Consider the following 13,060-nt stretch of genomic DNA (forward strand, 5'->3'; position numbering starts at 1 on the left):
GAACTGTCTTCTATGCCATGAAGACCCATGTGGCCCAGATATGGGATTCTTCATTCGGTGGTAGATGCTGAACTGGGTACCACAAACCACAAGATATCAGAGGAGAATAAGACCTGTGATGCATGGTATGTCAAGCCTATCTGTGATTGGACATGCCCTGATGCCAACAGAAAAAGTCTGCAGCTATGAGTACATAGCTTTATTGCCTTGTAAATGACTTGGAAAAACTAACGGCTATGGGAGAAAACCTAGATGGAAAATCTGCATTGGACAATTGGAAGGACGATCCAGAAAGAAGTCCCAGTCCATTAGAGTAAAGGTTTAGTATTGGTTAACTAGCCTGAAAAAATTTAATAAATAAACAGTTATAGAAACTACAATATGTAATTTGAGACCAGGGTTTAATCCTGGGAAAATCCAATTTAATTATGAAAAACAGGAAACAAATGAACTTGGGTGAAATACATAAAAAAAAAAAAAGAAATTACAAAAAATGAAAAGTGTGACTCTCAGAGTGAGAACGTCAAAATATGTTTCATGGCTGGTTGTGAATGTATCTTATATTCATACTAATGATAGTGACACTGCGTTTGTTAAACTAAGAATATGGCTGAATGTATGCATACTTTTTCTTCGCATGTTGTATTTAGTGCTGATCTAAATGCCTGGGAATCCCAGAAAAAGTGGCTTCAGATGCCTGGATTTAAAATGTCCAGGTTTTGGGAAAAATATTAAACCCTATTTGAGACTTAACTCTATCTACAATCTACTGGGTGGCTTGGTCAGGAATATGACCAGCATGACATCTCCCAGTGAAAGCTCCAGTTCAGTTATCCAGTAGGGAACTCCTCTAAACCCAACTGGTCATAGCAGATGGCTGCCCCTCCCTGAGCCTGGTTCTGCCGGAGGTTTCTTCCTGTTAAAAGGGAGTTTTTCCTTCCCACTGTCGCCAAAGTTCTTGCTCATAGTGGGTCATAAGATTGATGGGTTTTTCTCTGTATGTATTATTGTAGGGTCTACCTTAAATATAAAGTGCATTCAGGCGACTGTTGTTGTGATTTGGTGCTACATGAATAAAACTGAATAAAACTGAATTGAATTAGGCCAGAAAGTAAAGTTAATATCGAGGCTTGAAGGAGACATCAGACTGAACAAGAGAGTAAGGAAAAGCAACAGTAGAACAGAGTGAGTGTCAGTAGGAAGGATATGGAAAACTAAGCACTGACCACACAACACTATCCTCATGAAATAAGGATAACAATGTCAACAGCGTCACTATGATTATGAACAATGAAAAAGCAGGTACAGTGTTACACAGGGAGTTAGCCCTGCTGTGTGCACTAATACTCTTTGTGAGTAAAACGAACAGTAAAGTAGGGGAGACCGGGGATAGTTGTAACATTTTTGACATTTCTGTCTGTAAATTGGAGCTCTTTTAAGGTAGTGGATTCAAAATGTAATGCAAAGTATTTACATGTCTCGGCTATTAAATAGTGCAGCTATTTTCTCTGCAGCACAATTACCCATTGCATGGTATGGTCTCAAACACAAAGAGTGAAATGTTACAATTAACCCCATAGTCTGGGTTAGTTGTAACATATCCTGGGGTGAAATGTAACACAATGAAATAAGGGTACTGACAAAACATTAACATGTAATCTTTGTTTATTCAACACAATCATGCACTTAGAGCCATTTATGTAGCTATGTGTGTGTGTGACAGAATGCAGAAATCTAGCTTTTGAACATATTCCAACCCCCCAAAAAAGACAAATTATGGAATTTTCTGCAACTGAATATTTCATTAATTTTGGTTGGTCTTCCTTGAGTTTGGCCTCATTGGCTCAGTGGGCATTATAACCTACAACTTTTGCACCAATTAACATAACAATGAAGCTGAAAAAATGTAGTTGTTCACCAGCATCGCAATTCCATTACTTTTTATCATGGCTTACCTTGGTGTGGTTTGCAAAGTGCTTCAGAAAGATGAGGAAATCTGTTTCTTGCACCCATCCTGATTTATTTCCACTACCAATACTTCCTACTGGTCCATCTCTGACACAGTGGTCTGCATAATGTATGTGTGGGAACACAAACAGTGGAGGAATTGTGTTGCCAATGGCATTAACCGCATATACAAAAGCGACCAGTGAACCTCTCTCTGCTGATGTCATATCCCCAACTTGTTCAATATAAGTTAAAGTAATAGTGTGGTAAGTTGTAACATCTGCATTATTGTTACAACTAACCCAGACTGTTGCTGTTACAACTGACCCAGACTCCTATAGCCATGAACTAGCTAACATTACAGCCAACGGCTAAAACATTAGCACTAAAGACCTACACAGAATATATCTCCGTAGACATACAAATAACATAATTTAAGTTTGATGAGTTTAACTGCAAAGCAGATAATGCTATTAGAAATTGAAATAAAGTAGAAAAACTTACTTTTTGGTATACAAATTACTTTTTTTCATGTTAAATTGTCTGTGTTTGACCAAATGTGCTGATTTTTCACATGTGATAGCAGAAATGAATTGGGCATGCACATGATGAGTCACATCATTTGAAACTTAGCCCTGATTGGAGATATTGGAAGTGTTACAACTGACCCACGTTACAACTATCCCCGGTCTCCCCTATTTGGCTGAGTTTAAGATAACAGTGTGAAAAGTTATTTAGTGTTTAAGGCGTTGAACATACAGTGAAGCTTTCTAAGTATTTCTGAACATGAGCTGTAACCAACAAATTGTTTCTGGGACACTGAAATCTTCCCAGACTGTACTCTGTACCTGACAGACACCTTGCTACAAATGTAACCGCACATCAGGTCGCTCTTGCCTGCAGTGACTGTGATTGGCCTGTTCCGTTTCCTGACATACATTTCTGTTTTCTTCTATTGCCATTTTTCAAATGACCAGAAGACGTTGAATCAACTTGAACAGAGGAACACCAGCGCCAACTAGTGTCTTGATGGTGAAATGACAAATGTGAGCCACTTGTAAGTTTAAAGAACAGATAAAAATCTCATAATTCTGCAAAGTCTGATGTAGGGCCCTCGGGGCCCCGTGGAAATAAACATGCTGGGTTTATCATGTTTACTTGTTATACGTTTTTACACATTAACACTTTTTAGTCAAAAAGCAATCTTTTTTTGTACCATTTACCCCAAAATGTGTTTAAATCTTACTGTTAAGTCTCTTCAGTTAAGTATGTTTCCAGTGTTTTTGATGTGAATAATTCTTGTACATTTTAACAAAAAGCAGATTAAAAAGAAAATGTGCTCATGATATATTTGGCATTGTTTTGTAAACTGTATTTGATGAAGCAGTTTTAATAACCAACCAAACATTTTGAAAGTTTTTCACCTCATTTTGTTTTTTTAATGTTTCCTATCGCCAAATGTTGTATGTTCATATATCTAAACACTTTGGGAGAGCCCCTTCAGTATAAATGTCCAAACCTGTCTAGACCTGTTTTTACACTTACAGCCAGTAAAGAGCAGAGATGATCGACACATCTCCAGTGAACAGTTACATGTTCAGAGGCTGATGGACTAAAGCTGTGAACTTTGCCTCCTCCATCCACTATGACGCACTTCACTTTAAACCCCGAAAAGTCAGATTTCTTCCTGCTCTGGGGACGAGCACAGGAACGTCTGTGGAAGTCATCAGGATCAGGTGTGGAGATGGGAGACGGATTTCTCACGCTCTACTTTAAACAAGAAAAGATATTCAATATTATTTTTGCTGTGAGGCAGGATTATCTCCATATGGAAGTGATACGAGTGATACATCACCTTTTTTTTAACCGTCACGATAGAACTGAGCTGCTTTATTTTCATTTAATTTGGTCGCACAGATGCAGTCGAGGATCAGACTGAAGATAGTCCAATTTTCTGCCAGGAGGTGACACCACATGTTTAACCCATCATAATTTATTATTTACAGTAATATGTATTATTATTAATATTATTATTATTAAAACTAGCAGTAGTAAATAAGTAACTGGAGAACCGTGTGGTTCTTATGAAACTGAAGTTCTCAACACTCACCAGCAGGTGGAGATAATTTGATGAAATACAAAAACATCTCTGCTTTCTCTGCTTTTTGTCAGGTCCTCACACCTGGCTGCAGAGTAATCTGAGTACAACAGCTGATGGATGTCTCATTTCCCAGGATGCATCTGGAGGACTGCGGAGGCTCATCAGTGGAGCTTTAATCAGTCAAGCTCAGGAGTTTCCTCAGTGGAAGAGTTTTTATCTTCCATATATACACATACAGAAGATATAAACTGCCATAAAAAAAAAAAAATGCATTTAAAAGAAAAAAAACATGAAATTCACCATAAATAATATTTTTAAATGGATGAAATTATAATGTATTATAAATGTATATTTTTATTTGACACAATTGTAATTTCTACTCTTTTTACTTTTGTTCTTGGTAATTTCTCTATTAATGCACTTACTGTTTACCTACTAAAATACGGATTTATCTACACGAAACATAAATAGGTAGACGTAGATAGATTCAGACATTTTAATTTATTATCAATTATAACTGATAAAATTTTCAGTCACTTTTATTTCTTCACTTTTTTCATTCACTAAATAACTGAAATGTATTTAAAATGATTAGAAACATGGCTTTATTTACATTATGTAAAAATATATTTCTGATTTGATCTGATTTCAGGCAGCAGATTTGGATTCATTTTTATTTAACATATTTAGTACTTAGTGTTGTAAGATGTAAAAATATTTATTCTGTTTTTACTTTAGTTCGGTGATAAACTGCAATAACGAGAGCTAAAGAATTGTGATTAGGTCATATCATGTCAATGGCTGAATGACAATAAAGTTGAGTCTAAGTCTGATCAAATGTCTGTGGACAAGAGTCGCCCAAAGTCATGCACAATCACATTTACCACATTTGGTGTACGGAAATACTCGCTTTAGCCTTTTATCATCAATGAACAATAAGCTGAAGGACAGAAACACCATGTATTCGCCTTGTGTTTGTTGTAGTCACACAGTTTGTCCACTGGGGGGCGCTGTCACAACACAAGTGTTGGTCACTGCATTTTGTAAAGATAAAATGAGTGTCCGTGAAGAACAATCATGTTGAAGGACACGTGAGGTTCATACTTGTCTGTTTAAGGTCCGATACCTCAGCGCCTCTGCTTTACTTCCTGTTTGCTGTGTGTCAGTCATTTATAAGATTAATTAATACACTTTAATTTTTGTCTTCTTTTTTTCTTCTCTCTTCTTCTGTCTTTGCAGAAATCTCCATGTAATCCAAACTGTCTGCATTACTCCTAACTTTATATATTTTTTCTATTAAAATGGTGTAAAACATGTAAGAATAATTGAATGTGTACTCTAATAATACTCAATACTATTAAAATCTTAAAAGAAAATACAAATTTGCGTTATGATTGCATTATAAACTAAAATACTATTACTGTTGCTGTTATTCATATACAAAATACAGAATAGCAATAATGTTTAACAAATCAAACTGTGTGATTATAAAACACAGTACATCTTTAAAAGTAGTAATAATTATTATTAAACAAAATAAAAAGTGTACACATAAAACAATTAGAGCCTCTGCTGGATAACAATACTAATACTACTATTAAGAGTAGCAATAAAATTAAATGTATAATAAAATAGTACATAATAATTATAATAGTCATTATCAATAAAGTACTAAATACAAAAATAAAAATATAAATTCAATGTATAATTCCACAATAATAAACCACTGTTGTCATCATTATTAATATATGTACAACATAGATTTGTTGTTACTGTCATGCCTAAGATTAAAGTCAAAGTGATTTAACTTTAACTATATGATAATACAATAGTTTTATTTAATATTTCGGCGTCCTTCAATCAGAAAGTCATTTAAATTGATTAATTAAATAATTAATTAATTATTAATCAATACATTCATAATTATTTAATATCTGTGTGTCTTTGATATGGGAAGGTTATTTTATTTTATCTATGTTTAATTTTTTTTCTACTCCTTTACATTTGGCACGGAGCACATATACATTGACAATAAAGGGCAATTCTATTCTATTCTATTCTTCTATAATTATGTGTCTAACAAAGAGAAAGTCATTTCATTTATTTTGTTTATTTATTCACTACATTTTACTGTCTTCATGTTCGTGCGTCTGTTATGAGCGACACTCGTCGTGCAGTGGCAGGCAGCCACCGCCAGGTGTCAGTATCACTCTGAAATGCACCCGTGCGTGTTCTCCTTTCGCTTACTGCGCCATCAGAGGAAAACTAAGTTTAAGTAAAACTTTCAGTCAGGAGCCTGAGTTCAGCTTTGAGGACAGAACACACACACACACACACACACACACACACACACACACACAGTTAAATTAACGCAGGCAGTTTTTTTAATCCTTCCACGCTGTTTTCACAGAAACACTCGGAGTGTGTTTGAAATATTCACCTTCAAAAACTGAGATCGTGTTCGCAATCCTCATTTTTGCGGAGACGCGTTGTTATGTGGCGCTTTATTTTGCGCCGAGTGCCTTTAAATAGGACACCTGCAAACACACACACACTCACACACAGATTTGCACTAATATTAAACATCAAACTGATGAACTAACGGGGTAAACTGAGCCGGTAATGCCTCTGAGGTAACCTGAATCTCTCTGTTTCAGTCTGAATTATTGGGAAGTTCTGAGGTTGGCTGTGTGCGCGGAGTCAGAGTCACTCCTCTTCTCTGAGGGTGATGAAGAGGAGGTCTGTCGGTCCCATCAGAGAGAGAGAGAGAGAGGAGAGAGAGGGGAGGGCGGTGAAGCCATCCAGAGTGACGCTCCGCAGCATCCCCGGACAGGAAAAAAAGTTCCTCCTCTCTTCCAAACTTTGGCGTGGAGAGCTGATCGGAGTCTTCCTCTGCTGCTCCGAGTCCTACTCAGGGTGTGCGCTCGGACATCTTTCTGCGGATACTTTTCCACCTGAGGCGCGTACTCCTCCGCGTGTCTGCACATGGATTTCAAGCTTTGTGGGTCTTAGATGAGAGGAAAAGTTTGAGTGGAAGGACAGAAGGAGAGAGCAGAAGACTGAGGAGAAAGAGGAGAAGCTCGGGTGAGTCTCCGCTGGTCGGCCATGTGCTTACGGAAACATTAGAAACTCTGAGCAGAGCGCAGTCTGCAACTTTTAAATCAGTTTAAATAATTGAGTTTAAATATCACACTTGCTTCATTTCCTATCAGTTATATTTTTAAAATTAATTTCAGAGTATTTTTACTTCAATTTGCTTTAAAAAAAATCATCTGATTTTAATACTTGATCGTTTTCTGGCACAAGAGGAGGTGAGAAACGGGAGAAGAAGACACTTTGGGAGCTTTTATTCCAGGTGATGTTTGAAGGTTTGCAAGGAAGCAGGAATTCCAGGAATGTGCAACCTGATATTTAAGATGCTCTCGGAGCTTTTCCTTTACATTACCGTACTGTCACTTTTTACAGCCTCAAAATCAGATGAATTTAAAAGATGTTCTGATGGAGGCTTCCTGAAGGCCTCAGACAAACATGAGGCGCGCTGACACCTCCTTTCCTCCCTCAGCTCCAGTCCACAGCAGATTTTTTTTTATTTGAATCCTGAAAGGCCGGTTGCATTAATTTGCATCAGAAAAAAAAGTTTTAGTGCATTTCCATTGTGCAGGATGAAGAGTTCCAGCAGTCAGGCAGGAGGAGGAGGAGGAGGAGGAAGGGGTGCAGAGATGGGAGAAAATAATGGGGGGCCCCCCTTTATTCAGGATGACATGGGCATGGGCGACGGCAGACGGGGACGTCCACTTTCATCCTGACTGAGGCTGGAAGAAGTGAAAGAGAAAACTGGGGGAAAACGAGGGATTCGGGAAGGAGGAGGGGGGGAGAAAAAGATTGAGGCGAGCGAGGGGAGGGGGGGGGGAGAGAAATGCCCCGCTGTGAGGACTCAAAAGTCTCTTATCCCACAAAACAACAAGTCCGCAGCAATTACGCCGTGTGGCCCTGGGGCATCGCTCCTGGTGGGTTTCAGTGGGATGAAAAGCAGAGGAGGGAATTGGAGGGAGAGAAGCAGATTCACCGTTTAGCACAGAAAAAACCACACTGTGGACAACCTGACCTCTGTCCTAGAAAAGAGGGAGCCCTGAGAGCTGAAAAAAACACATTTGAGTGTTTAAAAGTGAAAAATGCCTGAAAAGAGGCTTTTTTTAATTGTCTGAACACCAAACTAAACACACAGATTTACAGCTCCTGCTTGTTTCAGACACAGAAAAAAAAGTTCTTTCTCTTTTGAGAAAGGAAGCAAATCTTCCATCTTTGCATCCTCTATGATTTGGGCTTGAAACTTTTTGTTATTTTGAGCGAATATTTGCACCAGTTAGCAGCCGTCTTCAAAACGCTCCGATTCTCAGCTGCTGCAGATGTTTCGCACCTGAATCAAAGGTCATGCTTTAAAGTGAGAACAACATCCAGATGTGTCGCTAAAGCCGTTCACTGATGAGTCGGGAGTTGTTGTTTTGTTCCAGGATAATATTTGCTGCTTTCCTTCTTCCTAAATGAGAGCAATCTGAGCAGGATTTTTTTAGGAGTGTGTTGGAAAAATAAAATCAGTGTGATGTGAATTAACTGAGATTAAAATGTTGAAAGTGCAGATAAATCAGCGACGCAATGATTGTTTTTTTTTTTGTAGGATTTAACGAGGGGCTGAAGGTGAAGATAAAGCCTGCTTCTCCTCCTGCTTCTCTCTGTCTCCTTTTGGGTTTCAGTCCAATTGAAACACTTCAGGAGTTTAAGGAAAAATAAATAAAGTCGTATAAAACCTAAAAACCGCAGAGGAACTCAAAGATTTTCCCATCTTTATTAATTAAAGCTGACGTGAAGCTCCGTCCGCTTCTTTGGTGCTTTGACTTCATGTTGAAGGACTGAAGCAGTTCGGGCTGAAAAGGAACCACTCTGATTCTCAGCTGTTTTAAACATCTGGATCTGTCGTTGAAGCTGAAATCTGTTTATTAACTGAAAGCGGTCAGCTTCTGTTTCACATATTTTTGCTAAAAGACCTGCTCTGTCATTTCTGCTGCATGAAAGTGGCACATGTTCAGGCTTTTTTGTGTCATTTTCCCCTGAAAACAGAAATCATTAAACAGATTCCAGCAGCTTCACCGACACGTCCCCAACGTTCAGATACAGCATGTTTTTGCGCAGTCGGAGATTTATTCCTCCGTGCTTTAGAGAAAAACAAAAGGACTCCTGAGAGCAGATTTCAAAAGACCGAAAAAGAAACCGAGAGAAGAGAAACGTCACTTCCTTAGAAACTCTAATTAACCTGCACCTTCTTTCTGACCTAATAATCATTTCTACCCCTAATTTATCTGCAAATTTACTTAAAGTATTTGAACAGCCTTTCTTTCCCCCCAAAGTCCCTAAAACCTTCTGAGATTGTACAGATATTTGTATCATTTTCCCCTGAAAATCACTCCCTGACTCATCAATAAACAGCTTTACCTGCTTTTCTTGTCCCTTTAAATTTATGGTGGCCTTTTCCCCATGAATAGGTCCACTTAGTTATCTTGATTCATCAGTCACATTAAACATTTAAAGTCAGAATGATGAAGAATCCGTGGACAGAGCTTCCTTTCAGTTTTTCCTGTCGGACCTGTTTGGTGGTTTTTAGGCTGCAAGGACTTTGGAGGACGCTGATTAAACAGTCTGATGAACAATTCAAACCTTTGGTTTTTCGTTTGTTTTCGTTGCAGAGAAGAACTTGTTTTGGATGTGATCAGCTTCGCTCATGTTTTCAATAACCAGAATCGGACAATGTTTGGGTTTTAGATCGTTGTTCAGAGAAAATAAAACATCTTTTCAGTCTCTGAGAACTTGTCTCAGGCAACAGTTAACCCTCGAAAGGTAAACTGTGCTCAGGTTTTAGTTTATCCTCCTCTGCTCACTCTCTCTGCTGGTTTTAAGTGGCTGTTTGCTTTCCTTGCCGACCCTAGCGGGTCAAACGGGGGTAGGATTATTCAGGCGCTCGTGGGGACAAGCTGCAGGAATAAAGAGTCTCTCAGTCGCTCTCAGATCTACAAACATTGACTCTGAAGCTCGCCCCGCTGCTCCTACACGACACGAGAAAACTTCCTCCAACAGAGGAAACGCAGCCGTCACAGAACGTGTTGACAGCACGCACATGTAGAAAAACACTCGGAGGACCGGCAGAAATCAAAGGTCGCCGTGGTCCGCCGGGGGCCTGTAGTTCCTCCTCTTTGCTTTTCAGGATCAGCTTTGATGCTTCTTTTAATTAACTCCTGCAGGGACGGCGAGCTGATCTGAAGGGCGGATGTGAAGGATGCTCCTCGCTGCGCGGATAGACACCCGCCATGACGCGCTGACACGTTAAGGAAACGCTGCATCCTTCCTCGCCTTAAAACAAGCTCTGAAAAGCTGCCAAACTACATCAGCTGACAGAAAAAAACACTTTCTTTTAAATACTTCTCCAACTTCTTTAACACATGGCGTCCCCGCAGGGCTTCTGGGATTCTTTAGCAATCAGTCACCCCTCAGTAGCGTTTGTACGTGATTGCCGACCCCCCCAGACATGCCCAAAACTCTGAGACAAGAACCTGTGAGGGGTCGGGGATAGACTTCATCTCCCAGGAGGCTGTGCAGGTATCAGCTCTGCTCTGACCAAGCGAACAAAAAACTCCTCTCAGGATGATGCCTGGTCCACATTCACTAAAGGCACATTAGCTCTGAATAGATAAAAACTGATGAACTTTCCTATTTACTAATCATGTCTACTACGCAGCAAAAGCATCAGAAGGAGGTGTCGATTGAAACTCTTTGGGGAGAGCACTAAACATGCAGCACTTTGCACACTTTGCACCGCTACCACATCAAACTCCAAACTGTGCAGTCGACACCATTTTAAAGGTCTTAAAGTTTGCAAATGTTGTCATTCAGCTTGTAGGATGGCAGTGATGTGCACCTTTACCTGGCATATAAACTCAACAGCTCATCCTCGGTCATTGGTTCAGCAGGAGCCAATTAAAAAGGCATTCACCCAACTACTTCTAGTTCTTCTTTAACACCGATACTTTGGATTCAGGTGCTTTTCAGTATATTGAGTAGAAAAGCGCTATGTGAGAACCAGTTCATTTACCATATGATTAAGCTTTAATTCTTGCTGTGGGAAGGACACTTCTTATGTGTGTTATCACATCAGGCTTGACTTAAAGCAGCTTTCCTAACAAATACATAAAATAATAAGAATCTACTGAATCTGAATTTACTGTATTAGGAAACAAAAATTAATGATTCTGGGGACACAGAAGTGACAGAAAGCAAAACATACAAAATATGAGACGCGCTTATGAGGAGCAGAAGATTCATCGGTGTTGTAGCCGTTTACTGTTAGCTTGTCACTTCCACAGCTCAGCTTATTGTCTCCCCAAAAACGGTTGTGTTGTGTTTTGTTAGGTTTGCTGCACTTTTCTGATGGCTGGTGTTTTCTTAAGCTGCAGTGCGTTACTTTCTCCTGTCACTGTGAGGACACCTCCTCACACACAGAGTGCAAAAGTTAGACACTAGAAAAGTCAAATAAGAATAATCAAGTTGTCAAAAACATGTTATGTTACTGTTAGTGAAAGTAAACCTGACCAACAAAAGTTAAACCAAGCGTAAGGAGAGAGAAGCTGACAGGAAAACCATCATCATCATTAGCATCATCGTCTGAGTTTACTTTAAGCCTGCCATGACCACTGCTAACATGTAATATGTGCCTTTTAAAGATGCAGCAAAAGAGAAAATTATGTACATGAATAACCTTTTCCTGCTGTGATCTTTGTGGACATAAATCTGAAAGTTCATGTGGGTCAAAAGTTGCCTTCATAACACTTAAATAATTCAACTGTGAATTCAACTGAATTTATTTAATCTGATTGGATTTACACTTCTACTTTTTTTTTAATTTAATAAAAAACATCTTTATGAAGTGAGAAGCATCCACACACAAAACGTGTTCTTGTCTGAAGTTCACTGGATCCTTTTTAACATCCTGTCCTCCAGCTCTATTGCAGGTTGCTCTGGTCACACAGCAGTTTCCTCGCTATAATGTCACAGTATTGAACAGTTACTACTTCTAACACTAACTCTAAGAATAAAAATGTAAGGATGCAGTTTGAAAGAGTTCAGTAACAACATCTAGAGTCAAAATAAGGGTGCTGTTTCCATCAGTAGTATTTATTTATTTGGTTGGGTTGTCAACCTCAACATGACCGTATATGGACAAATAGTCAGAAAGAGCATTCGAGGATGAGGTGGGGATGGGTGTGGGTTGCAAAGCAGCTTGCAGATGCACAGACACTCGCTCAGCTTATAAGATAAGATAAGTTAAAAAAAAGGTGAATGATGTAAAAACTACTCAAAAAAAAGGAGCTCAGTGAAATAAAACATGAAGTAAAAAATCAAATAAAGGAGCTCAATGAGTAAAAATGTCATTAAAATAAATAACTGCTCTTTCAAAACAGCAAAAACAGACTTATTCAGACTCTAGTCAATAAAGAAATTATGATTCATCATTCAGTCTATGAGGCCGTTAGTTTGATGTAAATCTGTACTGCTGTAATATCCATGATATATCCAACCAAATCTTTGTTTGGTGTAGATAATGTAACTGTTATATTAGTTATTTATTGAGCTGTGCAGCAATTGTGTGTCACTATGGAAAATACTATACCTGTTCCAGAATCACCAAAGTTTAGGATTTACTTTAGATCCACCAAGGCAGCGAGGAGGAAGTCTGCGGTCCAAAGTGAGGCTGTAAAACAGCAAGAGGCCGGGCTGTAGACGGACCATTTGGCTGGGGGTCAGGGATCAAAGCGATCGGTCAGCGTGGACTCGCACGCTCAGGCGGTCCTTCAGAGTGTAACCTAATAAAAAAAGAGGCAGAGAAGAAGGAGAAGGGAGACACTTTAGGTGTTTTACTCATGGTAACGGGATTAAGTGTCAGGAATCAAACCTGAAACACATGCAGGA

The 13,060-nt window shown here is 39.0% G+C and overlaps 1 protein-coding gene across 1 annotated transcript in view; it reads left to right on the top strand.

Moving 5' to 3' along the window:
* Positions 1-6,213: 6,213 nt before the first annotated feature.
* Positions 6,214-13,060, top strand: part of LOC146491460 (zinc finger protein GLI2-like) — a 98,722-nt gene continuing 91,875 nt past the window's right edge. The window contains exon 1 of the mRNA XM_085152747.1: positions 6,214-7,132. The gene's annotated coding sequence lies outside the window, so the exon portion shown is untranslated. The remainder of the gene's footprint in view (positions 7,133-13,060) is intronic.

The sequence above is a fragment of the Neolamprologus multifasciatus genome, chromosome 23 (assembly GCF_963576455.1).
Source record: "Neolamprologus multifasciatus chromosome 23, fNeoMul1.2, whole genome shotgun sequence".
In the NCBI taxonomy this organism is placed as follows: domain Eukaryota; kingdom Metazoa; phylum Chordata; class Actinopteri; order Cichliformes; family Cichlidae; genus Neolamprologus; species Neolamprologus multifasciatus.